This window comes from Symphalangus syndactylus, chromosome 15, assembly GCF_028878055.3.
Source record: "Symphalangus syndactylus isolate Jambi chromosome 15, NHGRI_mSymSyn1-v2.1_pri, whole genome shotgun sequence".
Lineage (NCBI taxonomy): Eukaryota > Metazoa > Chordata > Mammalia > Primates > Hylobatidae > Symphalangus > Symphalangus syndactylus.
The window spans coordinates 10107564-10120668 of record NC_072437.2 but is presented as its reverse complement, the minus strand read 5'-3'; the positions used below and the strand labels follow the sequence as shown (position 1 = coordinate 10120668).

The window sequence follows — 13105 nt, the reverse complement described above, 5'->3', positions numbered from 1 at the left end:
TCTCTCTCGGACTTCCTCTTATTCTCCCCTGGCCCTCCCCTGCCGCTCCCCCTGGCTCCCCGTGTCTCTTCCTCTCTCTTCCTTCGCCCTCTTCCATCCTTCTCCCCTCTCCCCACTAGCAGTTGTGCCAGCCTCCTTAGAGACACGACCTGCTGTTTCTCTACTCTGTTGTCCTCCACAGCCTTCTGTAAGATCGAATGTGGAAGAAACTGCCCATTCTGCGAATGTGCTTGATAAACGGAAACACCAAGAAGCTCCCTACATCCATGTTATTTTCTAATGGTAGCTTCTGCCATCTGTGAATTCTATGGAAAGGGGCTGGCTATTTTTGAAATCAAGGAAATTGACTCTATATTTAAGTAAACTCTATATTTAAGTAAATACAAATATTATACTTAAGTAAAATTCTATATTTAAGTAAAACAAATTTCATATTTAAGTAAAACAATTCTATGTTTAGGTACAAATTCTATATTTAAGTAAATTCTATCTTTAAATAAAACCGTATTTCTAAATAAAGTTTTCCCATATTAGTTTTGTCTCTCCAGAGACTTTAATATGTAGGTCTAGGGATGTCTATGAAACACGACAGTGAAAACCAGCACCTGCGTGGACCCGTCTGTGTGTGGTTGTAGATCAGCAAGATACCAAGCCAAATGCACCCATTTCACTTTTTCACCCCGATTAGACTGTGCTGTGTCATAGGAGGAAGACGGGGCTGTCACAGGGCAGCAAGCAGACATGCCTTCATCTTCATATGATTTCACTATTTCGTAAATGGTTTCTCAGTTGCTTTATAAAGTTAAATAAACCTGCATTGTGTAACCCAACAATTCCACTTTTAGGTATTTACCCAAGACAAACAGAACAATATCCATGAAGCAGTGTGGCTGTGTGTAGCCACTTTAATCATAATAGCCCCAAAATGGAAAGAACCTAAATGTCCATCACCAGGCAAATGGGCAAACAAATTGCGGTGAATTCGTATCATGAAACTACTCAGAAATAAAAAGAAACAAATTCCCTGAGTACCTAACAGTGTGGACAATCTAAAACAATGCAGAACAAAGAAGCCAAACAGATAGAGTGAGTCCCCCTCTACAAAGGTCAGGAACTGGCAAAACTGACTTGTAGGGAGAGAAGTCAGATCAATGGTGGGAGGATTGTAATTGAAGGGAACACCCTCTGGGTGATGGAAAAGTTCCGTATTTTGACATGATTTGGGTTATATGGATGTATGCACTTGACAAAACTCATTTTAACACTTGATATCTGGCAATTACACCTCAAAACTTTGTTGAATCATTTTGTTGGTCCTTTCCATCACCTGCTTCACAGACCAGGGGAATGTACCTTTTGATAAGCAGAAAACAAACAAAACGATGAGGCCAGAACTACAGCAACCAGCTCAAGCACCACTTCTAGCTCCAGGAAAGCTGTGTGACGCTGAATAGACTGCTCAATCTCTCCAAGGCTGGTGTTCTTATCTTCAACTGGGGATAAGAGATCTACCAGTCTAGGTGAGTGTGCACAACAAAAGGTGTATTCATTTGCTAGGGCTTCAGTAAGAAAATAGCACCAACTGGGTGGTTTAAAACTACAGAAATTTACTGTCTCATCATTCTGCAGGCTAGAAGTCTGAAATCGAGGCATCGGGAGGCCATGCTCCAAGACTCTGAGTGGAACCCTCCTTGCCTTTTCCTGGCTTCTGGTGGTGCCGGTGGCCCTTGGTATTCTCGGCTCTCTAAGCATCTCTGCAACCTCTGCTGTCATCTTCACACAGCGCCCACCCTGTGCATCTCTGTCTTCATACGATGTTTTCTTCTTTTCATAAGGACAGCAGTTATATTGGGCTAGAATCCACCCTACTCTAATATGGCCTCATCTAATTATACCTGCAAAGACTCTTATTTTTAAATAAAGCCACATTCAGAGGTACCCGATTTAGGACGAACTTTTTGGGAGACACAATTCAACTCATCACAGAAAATAATCAGGGGTCTGGAAATTCTGTGTCAGTGAGATTGAGCCACTAAGTTATTAACAGTATTTCACTCATCTCTGCTGATATTTTTAAAGAACATGTGAAAGGGGTGAGGTATCTGATAGAAAGCCCTCTCTCATGTAATTGATGAGATAAGGATTCCAATTTTCCCCACAGAACTTGTAAGGAGCACCTGAGCTGTCAGCCAAATCAAACTGCCCGTGGAAAGCAGGTGAACGTAAGGAAGCCGTGGGGGTTAGACGCGCCTGGGCATGCCCCGTTCATGGTGGCACCGACCCACACAGCATACCTTCCCGGAGCTGGCGTGACTCCTGGGAGACCAACAGTTTCTGAGAAAATAGAAAGCCAAGTGTAAACTGGACTGGTCACAAAGACTCCGCAGGGAGCTGGCTGCAGACACCCACTCAGTCCAGTCCTGTGGGCACACAGTTGGGTCTTAGGGGAAAAAGAAAGCTTAAGTTAAAATTGCAACAGCTCTTCCAGGAAAGAATTTTTTTAACCCAGGGACACAAAGAGCGCTGCTTTGGAAACGTTCTAACAGAGTGGAACATGAAGGCGAGCACACCCCCGCCCGGGTTTGACTCAGGGAGGACCCAGGGACCTCGGGCTGCAGCCCAGCAGGAGCCGGGAACTGCCTTCTGTGGTTCACAGCTGAAACGGGTTGCCATTCAGAATCTCTGACAAAGGGCCACCGACTTAAGGTCCCCAGCTTCTACAGCTTCACCAGACCCCGCTCAGCAAGAAGGTGCTGACAAAACCCAGAGGCGTCCAATCCCACTTCCAGGGAAGCCCCTGCCAAATAGGCACGGGAGCCATGCTTCCCGCTGCCCATCAGAACCAGCGATTTTGAATCTGTCTTTCCACAGCACTAGCTCCCGCAAGAGCCGCCCATCGTGCCGCTCAGCCGGGCTGGGGCTGCTGGGGAGGCCCTGTGTTCCCAGGGCTCTGCCCTCTGTGTCTTAGCAGCCACTGCTCCTGACTTCCATTCCCCCTTCAAAGTTCGTGGGAGGGAGGAGGAGGGAAACTAAGAGAGACTTTGGAATCTGAAGGAAACAAGGAGGATGTTTTCCGAATTCCCAGAGGATATGTGTAACTCTTTTTCTGCAGACAGAAGCTTTGTCAATACTGGGGTTAGTTCCTGCAGTATTTGGTAACCTAACTCAGCGGTTCTGGTTTATCCAGCCTGTGTGAGCTGGTCCAGGAAGACAAGCACCATTTCCAACTTAGTCTACACAAGAGATGGCTTCGTTTTAGGAATTTTTTAAAAACTTGAAAACAGCTTTGAAACACAATTCATCAGTACATTTTCTTCTCATGGCATTTATATATTAAAAACATGTGCGTGCAGGTTCTCCAGCATTAGAATAAGACTTAAAAGGACGGAAACCTACGTCATTTGTGGAGTATCTGTTTTGCTCAGAAATGGACCATGATAGCATTGTGGCACCATAAGGTGTTGAAGTACTACAGATAGCACAAGGAAGACCATTTGAACTCCAAAAGGCTGGTATTGATAAAAACTAACAAGAGACAGTCCCCCAGGAAATTCAGGGTTTATTGCTGAATTCTCACGTATGAAAGTTTGTGGGATTTGTAATCACAGGGGCTACCTCCCAGGAAACCGTGAAAGCCATTTTTCCACCGTAGTTTTGCACTTAATGGACTTTGCCTCCCATAATTCAGGAAAATGTCTGTTGTTGTGCACAGTGGAGGCTGAGTGCTGTTGAGAATGTGTGTCCGACAAAGGGCCTCACGATTTGAGCTCTGCAGCCTGTCTCCCAGGCACTCCCCACTTCAAGAAGCGGCTCTGAGAACAGATTAATGACTGGGTGCCAAGGAGCAATGAAGTTCTCCCATCTTGTCTAGGGGCTGAGCTAATCTCCTTAAACCTTTGTACAATAGCGGGGCCAATCACCCAAATGATGCTGTCAATGTGCTTTTAAAACCCCACTTCAAAGATGGAGATCAAATGGGGGATAATTGAAAGGGACAGCGATGTGAGGGGGTTCCTGAGACACCCCCCAACGATGACTATGAATGTGGCACACACCACTCAAATGACAGGAAGGCAATGCGTTGCGGTGGCTGAACTCCAGAAAGGAGCTCCGCAGGAATGATGAGGTCTGTGCGTTTTGCTGCTGCTGTTGCTTTTGCTGTTGGTGGGCTTTGAGAAAAACATGACTGGCTGGGCTCCCTGCCCTCTCTTTCTCCTATCGAAGTCTCTACAGCTAGGACCCTCTTGTCCTGACAGGCCCAGCTCTGCATCTTGAGGTTCCTCTGACCTCCCGGCTGACCCTCCATGTAACCCAGGCTCACCCAGGACTCTTTGGGACCTGAAGATGCTCTATTCATGCATTTGTGCTGCTTAATAAAATGAATTCTGAACATGTCAGCGGCTACAGTCTCGGTGGCTCAGTGGGGTGGATGGGATCGCTGCTGCCAAGTCCTCACCCTCCCTGAACTAAATGCGTCATCATGGACTGTGAGGTCCCTCCTACTTCGAGGGAGGGCACCAGCCCATCCCCGCCACTGAGGTCAGGATTGCCTGTACAACCTTCATGGGTCTACAGCCTTTATTTTTTGCATTGAAGGCCGGCAGGGGGCTGGTGCGGTTCTGCTGCAGGGGTGGGTCGGCTGGGCTCAGTTCGGGTGTGTTCCACACCCATCAGCCTCACGGCCAGGGGGCCACATGACACACACTGTCTCCTGACAGAGCTCAGGAGAGCAAGAGGGGTGAGGAGATGCGCTTGGTGCCCTTATGTCTTGGGGCACTGGGCACGTGGTCAAGCCTGTTCACATGCACAACTGTCCATGGACACAACCAAGGCACAGTCCAATGGCACTAGTCCAAGGGAGGGGTGAGGACTTGGGGGCAGGAATCCAGCCCTTCCCAAGCCCTAAACCCTTTACAATGGAAGGGCAACTAAATACACAGGGAGACAGGCAGACTCACAAGTGATCAGAATAAAAACCAGTGCACATCCCAGATAACTGCAGCGGCCACGAACCTTGTAAAGACCCATGTTTTACGGAGGCAGCCACCAGCTTGCAGAAGCTGAGCTTCCTGTGGCCCTGATTCTGCATTACTGAACTACTCATAGAACCACTGTTTCAGTCCTCAAAGCTTCTGTCTTGGTCCCATTGCCTGACTTTATAACAACCTTGAAATACCCACCGGGACTGGTGATCTTATTCAAGATGCAGAGGTCCATCTCAGGCCCTGTGCTGGGGCCTGCCTGTGTCCAGCCTGCCTGTAGGACTTTGGAGTCCGCAGTGTCAAAGTCCTTCTGCATTTACACCCTGTGGCCTGATCCCTGACATCATCTCACCCTCAGACCACCCAACCCATGACTCTTGGACACAAAAAGAAATATCTTCTCCATTAGAAACCAGCACCTGAATGCAGCCAGGGTCCATGGTCACACCAGAAACTGTTGCTTTGGCCAATCTGCACAGGGATTTTGACACTCAAGCATAGAAACCACCAAAAAAGTAAATACCAAGGTTGTATTTTCTTTTCTTTTTCCTTTTTCTTTCCATTTCTTTTCTCACCAATGCATCCACTTGTTTGGACCAGCAGGTCATAAGGACAGGCAGGAGATGAGTCACATCTGACTTCACAAAAGTGCTTAAGCCTTTTCACAATCTCCATTTAAAGCCAGCCAAGCCTTTTAGAATTGCCCATCTCACAGGAATGTTTGTAACAAGGCTAGGAAGGAAGTGTGTGCTCAGGTCGGCCGGTCCCTGGCTCCCGGAGACAGGCTCTCCAGTGCAGCGGCAGCTGCCAGCCCCAGGGTCGGGCTCCATATTTTCTCATGCCTTCAACAAGTCCTCCCTGGAGGAGGGGCAGTAAGCAGAAGGCAGTACAAGTGGCACATTCTCCTTCTAATGAGCACAGCACACTAACGTCTCTCGGAGGGGGCCCTGCTCTCCTCACGTTCGTCTGGGCCCAGGCTCCCTGCCAGCCTTTTCTCTTCCCCAGAGCATTCAGTCGCTGTCAACAGAGCCAGACAAGAATAGAAGCTGCTCAGAGACTCTCTTTTGTTTTGCTGGGACACTTCAGCACATTCTCATGGATCCTTCAAAGGAAGGCAATTATCTGATCATTCTTGGGAGCAATTAAAATGTGGAAGGATACATCCTGCTTCAACCCTCCGAGTTCGTCTTTCCAAATCACATGGGCAATCAATTACACCATCAACAAACCCCATGTAACCTTCCAAGGAACAAGGTGCGTCCCTTGCAGTAGAAAACCGATAACCCAAGACACGAAGGTTCAAATGGATGATTGGCTTAGCTGGAATTGTGCTCCTCTGGAGGAGACTTTTTAAATGTATTCCTAGTTGCAAGTCCAGGAGCAAGGGAAGTGAGGCCCTCAGGGTTCTATCAGAGACTGGGAAGGGGAGGAGAGCAGAGATGCTAAAGCAGTAGCAGAAGATCCGCAGACCCCTGGAAGGACATGGAAGCTCGCTTTGAGCTGCTCCTTGGTTCATGGGGGTCTCTCCAGCATAGACAACTCCCTTCCTCAAATGGGAAGAGGGCTGTTTGCACAGAGAGAAGCAGTAGCCTTAATACTGTATTTTGTCCATCCCTCCAGAAAGGCCAAGGGAGGGGGCAGATGGTTCATCTGCAAGTGATCCCAGGCCTAAAGCAAAGAGATGGATGGTCAGAGCTTCTGCGCGGTTTTTCCTGGCTACCTCCTTACTACCATGTCACCTCTCTGCAAAGGCGACATAGGGAGCACCATCTGGGTGTTGTAGCTCATCTGGCTGTTGTAAGGATTAAATGAGATGGGACGTACCACACTCATGATATGTGCCCAGCTCACAGCAGGCACCTTAATAAGTGGTCACCATCAAATATACTAGTGAACTTGAGAGTGTCCCTTACCAATGTGGAAGGCTGGGGTGTTTGTAATCATCACTCAAGGCAGAGCAGAAAGAAATCTAGGCTATTTTTTAAGACTCGTTGTGTTTGGTCATAGGCAAAAATAGAATCCATCCTCATGCAACCATCCTTTAAATAGTATTTCAACAGAGGGCGAAAGTGTTGGTTTGGGGTGTGAGAGTGATACCTTATTCATTCAGAAGTCCCTCAGAGGATGGAGAAACAGACACCATTCCATGAAATGATCACTTTTCCCCAGGCAATCACACCAAGGAAGGTCAAAGAACCTCCTCCCTGAAGGTTCCCTGTTGGAGATGGAGATCACAGCCACCTGACAATATAACTACTGGCGGTTATTTTCAGGTGGAAAGTCCCACCGTTTCCTGTACCTCACTGTCACCCTCATTATGGCATTAGGATGGAATTACCTTGCTCTCTTCTGAAATACTAGCTTATCCCTGGCACCAGCGACAAATACAAGCAGCTTGTCTGATGGAAAGGCCCTCTACTTAAGAACTAAACTTCCCCCAAATCACAAACCCCGTTTTGCTGAAACAATGAAAAATTTAGGTAAGTTCTGGATGAACTATTTCCCTCCCTCTGAAATAACTGGATGTTTAGTCATAACAAATAAGAATGATTCTGGTATCTTGTGGTCACGACATAGCATTTTTATGTTTTTTTATTTTTCACTTTACATCTCACTACATGGACATGCTACCTTCAATTCAACCCCAGGTTACATCGAAACCTCTTGACCGTTTATTTAAAGACAAATAAAAGGCAGCTGCTGGGCTGTGAAATTGTGAATAACAAACGGAATCATTATTTGAAAGGTTTCAAATTCTGATGAACAGAAAGATTATTTTGGAAAATCTATTGCAGAGAGTAGTATAATTATAACTTAGATTTGCGTGGTGCTCAATCCAAACTCATCTCCAAACTGACCGTGGTTTTCTAACAATAACATTCCTCCAAAAAAGGGGGCAGCCTACAAACGAACATAAGCGTAAGATGCATTTCCTGTCCAGCTAAAAATAAACCTGCAGACATTTGAAAGCAGCATAGAATCCTTCCTAACAATAAAAACAAACTCACCCATGTCGTTAGGCCAAGGCTTTGACATTTTAAAAATCATTATGGCGAAAAATAAATGCAACCTATAACGTGAGCTATTGTTAGAAATCCTTGAGAAAAATGCCTCAAATAGAGAACTCGAACGTCCACTTGCTAAAAATGAAACCATTTTACTTGGACATTGTTAAAGGTCGAACTGATTTCTCCAAAAATGATGTTGAAGTCCTAACCCCCCAGGACCTCAGAATGTCACCTTATTTGGAAATAGGGTCCTTGCAGATGTAATTAATTAGAACGAGGTCACATTGGAATGGGCTGGGCCCCGCATCCAATAAAACCGATGTCCTTATAAAAAAGAGGAACGCCACTTGAAGACCGAGACACACAAGAAGAACGCGGTGTGTGGTTGAAGGCGGAGGTTGTGACGATGCATCTACAAGCCCGCAGGAGCATCCGTGAGCACCGTCGGCCCCACCAGAAACCAGGAAGAGACAGGACAGCTTCTACCCGGAGCCTCAGAGAGAGTCCGGCCTTGACATCACCTTGATCGTAGAATTCCAGCCTCCAGAATGGTGAGACACAAATTCCTGTTATTTTCAGCCAGGCAGTTTGTGGCACTTCGTTTCAGCAGCCTAGGAAGTGAATATATTCACCTCCATATACGTGAAATCGACACCAGTGAGGATTTTGCTCGCTAGGCAGTAGATGTGAACCGGCCTTCAACATTTTTTTTTTTTTTTTCTGGCTGCATGTTAGGCGCTCCCAGCTTAAGGGGTGGGTGTGCAGGGCGTGCGGAGGGAGGCGCTTCTGCTTCCGTGGCTCTCCCATGGTATCTTCCCACAACATCTTCTGCAGCTCTGCGGATCCTGCTGCCCCCAGCGCAGCAGCCCGGGCGTGGTGGGAATGTCCAGCACTGCATTGCTGCCAGCCTTCTGGGCATTCCAAGTTCCCGGCAGGATCCGGATGCAGTGTGGTTGACCTCAACTACCCAGGAGAGGGTGAGCTCTCCTACAGAAGACTTGGACATCTTCTCTGCTTTCTCGTTTCTGTGTCCTCAAAAATTCAGCACAGTGGACACTGGATCCTGCTCTCCCTTCTCCTTCCCACCAACACACACTCTGGCAGTCCTGGCGCCAGCGTGGGATCCACCCCACACACACCCACATGCACCCCACACTCACCTCCAGGGAGGAAGCACATCAGTGAGAGGAATGGCTCTGTCCTCAACTCAGTAGGAGCCAGCACCCACCCCTCCCCTCTGTTGCCACTTCAAAAGGTTTTCTTTGTTCGCTTGTTCCTACTTACCATTAATGTTGTTCAGGCTGGATAAGGTTAAGGTGTGTCTCTTTAACATATTAGATCTATTTATACTCTGCCATTTTATAATTAAACAGGGTCTGACTGAAGTTACCTTTGGCCCATGTATGTCTAATCCTACCAAGTCCTAGCCATGAAACAGGTGATATGTGGATAAATGAAAACAGTGGGTTAAAAGGATGCTTCCAGAAGTATTAAGGCACCCACGCACACACACAGACAAATACTCCCCACTGAAGATCATTTACAACTGTGGGTACAGGGAAGCACTTAGAGAACTTTATTACAAGAAGATTCAGTGGAAAATCTACCACCAATCCTAATTCATTTCCCTACAGAACTTTAGTGTGCAGTTCGTAGCCCACCTTCAGCACCTGTATGGGATTGGGGCCACTGAGTATTCTGTGCATATATTGGTCATGGTCTTTTAAAATCACCCTCATTGTTGCTGGCTTCTGACTGCCTCTCAGCTGTGCATTAGTCAGGATGCTACAGCGAACAGCTGACACTAAGGACCTTAGGATGAAGGGACATTTTACCAAGATGGGGGCAGGGTTTAGGAAAAGCAGTAATGTTTAGTCCACTAGACCAGGGGTCACCAGCCTCAGGGCTGCAGAGAGGGGGAAGAAGCCTTATCCATGGCCCCAGAGGGCAGCCCGGTAGTATTTTGTTTCATTTTGTTTTGTTTTGTTTTGGATGGGGTTTCACTCTTGTTGCCCAGGTGGAGTGCAATGGCGTGATCTCGGCCCACAGCAACAACAAACGGCTTAGCTGGAATTGTGCTCCTCTGGAGGAGACTTTTTAAATGTATTCCTAGTTGCAAGTCCAGGAGCAAGGGAAGTGAGGCCCTCAGGGTTCTATCAGAGCCTGGGAAGGGGAGGAGAGCAGAGATGCTAAAGCAGTAGCAGAAGATCCATAGACCCCTGGAAGGACATGGATGGAAGCTCGCTTTGAGCTGCTCCTTGGTTCATGGGGGTCTCTCCAGCATAGACAACTCCCTTCCTCAAATGGGAAGAGGGCTGTTTGCACAGAGAGAAGCGGTAGCCTTAATACTGTATTTTGTCCATCCCTCCAGAAAGCCCAGGGGAGGGGGCAGATGGGAGGAGGCTCCACCTCCCGGGTTCAAGCAATTCTCCTGCCTCGGCCTCCCGAGTAGCTGGGATTACGGGCATGTGCCACCATACACGGCTAATTTTGTATTTTTAATAGAGATAGGGTTTCCCCAGGTTGGTCAGGCTGGTCTCGAACTCCCGACCTCAGGTGATCCACCCGCCTCAGCCTCCCAAAGTGCTGGGATTGCAGGCGTGAGCCTCCACGCCCGGTGGGCAGCCCTATAGTTTGAGAAGGTGGTGACCAGAGCTGCAGCTTCCAGCAGAGAAACCCAACACCCCACAGAGCCCTAACAGGAGACCCTGAGTAAACACCTCCTCTGTCCTCCTCCTGCTGCTGTTGCCCCCCATCCAGCCCCTGTTGGCCGGACCCCATTGGACCCAGGCACAACGGTGTCTGCTTCTGAGGCGCGGGCTGCCTCCCGGAGGGGACAGCAGGTGGAGAAGCTGATGCTGGGCTGCAGAGGATGCCTTTCTAAAAGCTCCAGTTATCAGTGGACAGAGACAACAGCTAGGCTAACCAATGCCTATCAGGGAATCCCAGTCGGCATTTCCCTTTTCCTTCTGGAATTGAGCTTCTCAGGAAGAGTCTACGGTTCCCCACACTGAGTCTTACTCAGTAAAGCACAGGACCCCAGGCAATCACAAACGAATGCCTCTTTTTAAAAAGATACATCAAAAAGAGCAGCTGTGAATGCATCTCCCGGCTCACGGGGCAGGCGCGAGAAAAAACCACGACAGGGCAGGTGAAGGAGCCGCCCCCCCAGGCCTGGCTGGTAAGAGCCGCAACAGAGAGCACTGAAGGAGGAGCCCCTGATAGGAAGCAGGCTGTTAATTACACAAACAGGAGCAGAGGGGGGTGGGGCCTAAGGACCCCTCCCATGCCCACAGTCCTGCCAATTGCTCAGTGCCATCATTTATCGGGGGCCCCACAGGCAGTGCCGTCTTCATGGCTGCTCCCGGCCTCATTCGCATCGCTGAGCTGCCTCTCAAACACAGCTGTTCGCCACCGCCCACTCAGTGGATTTCACTGCTCTCATCCGTCAGTTTGCTTTTCACAAGCTTATTCCTTTGTCCGGAGAAAAAAAAGAAAATGAGTGTGTAGGCTCATCTCTAAGGAGAGTGGCAGAGATGCGACCTGCCAGTGCACAGGAGGCTGCAGGAAGAGAGGCAGCCCCCCGGGGAGCTCAGCTGGACAGGACCCAGAGCTCAGCAAAGGGCGGGTGGGGGCTCTCGGCTGGAGTCAGGATGCCTGGAGCCAGGGAGACCAGGGCGCAGGGGAAGAGGGTCTGCCCCCGGGGTGGGGCTGCCTGTTTCACACTGGTGAGAATGGCAGTATTGGCTGCTAATGATGACTCCTCACAACGCCCCCTTAGAAACCCTCGCCTGTAATGGTTCCACATCATCCCGGCCCAGGAAGGAGAGAGCTGCATTTAAAAGAAGACGGGGCAAGGGAGGGAGACCCTACGGGCACCGCTTCTCTTCTGCCTTTTCGTAAAGCTCATACACAGAATTGCTTTTTAGTTAGATGCTGGGGTTGCAGGACACACACCCTCACCTGTGATGGAAATTCTGGCAATGTTCGGGACAGCTGGTCTCTTCAGCCTGTGCTGTGATGAATGAGGCTCTGCTTTTTCAACATTTCCAGAGACGGCTCTGTTTCTTCTTCCTTGTAGTTTCAAAAGAACAGCTTCAGTAACCTGGTAGTAGAGGAGACGGGAGACTGGAGAAAAATCTAGCCCAGAAAAGAATGTTAAATACTGGGGGAAAAACTCTTGGGAATTAGAATTTCATTTTATGTCTAGAAAGTCAAGTAAAATGTCAATAATATTGTGAAAGGTTAGAATTATACAATCCTATTTCTCTGTTAGGAATATATGATCAATCTTTAACATTGTGTTAAGGATATTATGGCAGATGAGGATATCACGTAAGGATATTGCGGCAGATAAAAAGAGAACCAGTACATTATTTCTGCGCCTATATTCACATCCCTTTGCCACGTGACTTTGCAGCCCCTATCCCCACCTCAAGAGATGAGTTCATGGCACCAAGCCCTGAATCTGGGCTTGGCCATGTGCTTTCCTTTGGCCAAGGAAGCATCAGCACATGTGACATCAGCAGATGCTAAGAAAGTGCTTTTGCACTGAGGCCTCTCTCTTGCTGCTCTTGGGAACTCTGACTGTGTGGCGCCACAGGAGGAGGCTGTGCTGCAGGGCGATGAGCAGAATATGCCTCCGGCCCCCCAGCCAATGCCAGATATAAGTGAGGCAATTGACCATCCACAGATAGGTGCTTGAATGAGCCAGCACCATAGAGAGCCATCCTGGGGGTCCCAGCTCAAGCTACCTGTGCACATCTACACAACAGTCAGCAGATAAAATGGTTTAAGTCATGTTTGGATTGGCTTGTTGTTCAACCACGGCTAATTGATACAGAGACTTATTCTTATGTCTGACTTCGTGATCAAGTCCAACACAAAGATCAGACGCTTAACACAAAGTCAGGAAGGGGGCGTGAAGCCCCAGGAGCAGAACTGGGCTTTTCATGTTCCCTGGATGGCCAGGGCGCAGGGACATTGGGGGATGCGTCACCAGTTGTAATTTTCATTTGGGAGATCTATTAGAATGGGTCTTACTTTGAAAATAAGTTTCAATATGATTGAAAAACTGGTTACTTGAATTGCCTAATTTTTTATTTATAATTCTTA

The 13105-nt window shown here is 48.2% G+C and overlaps 1 long non-coding RNA gene across 1 annotated transcript; it reads left to right on the top strand.

Annotated features, from left to right (window-relative positions):
- The first annotated feature begins 881 nt into the window (after nt 1-881).
- Nucleotides 882-4393, top strand: LOC129463545 (uncharacterized). The gene is made up of 3 exons (XR_008651223.2): nt 882-1106; nt 1339-1520; nt 1630-4393. It is a non-coding gene; the product is annotated as an uncharacterized lncRNA (long non-coding RNA).
- Nucleotides 4394-13105: the final 8712 nt, after the last annotated feature.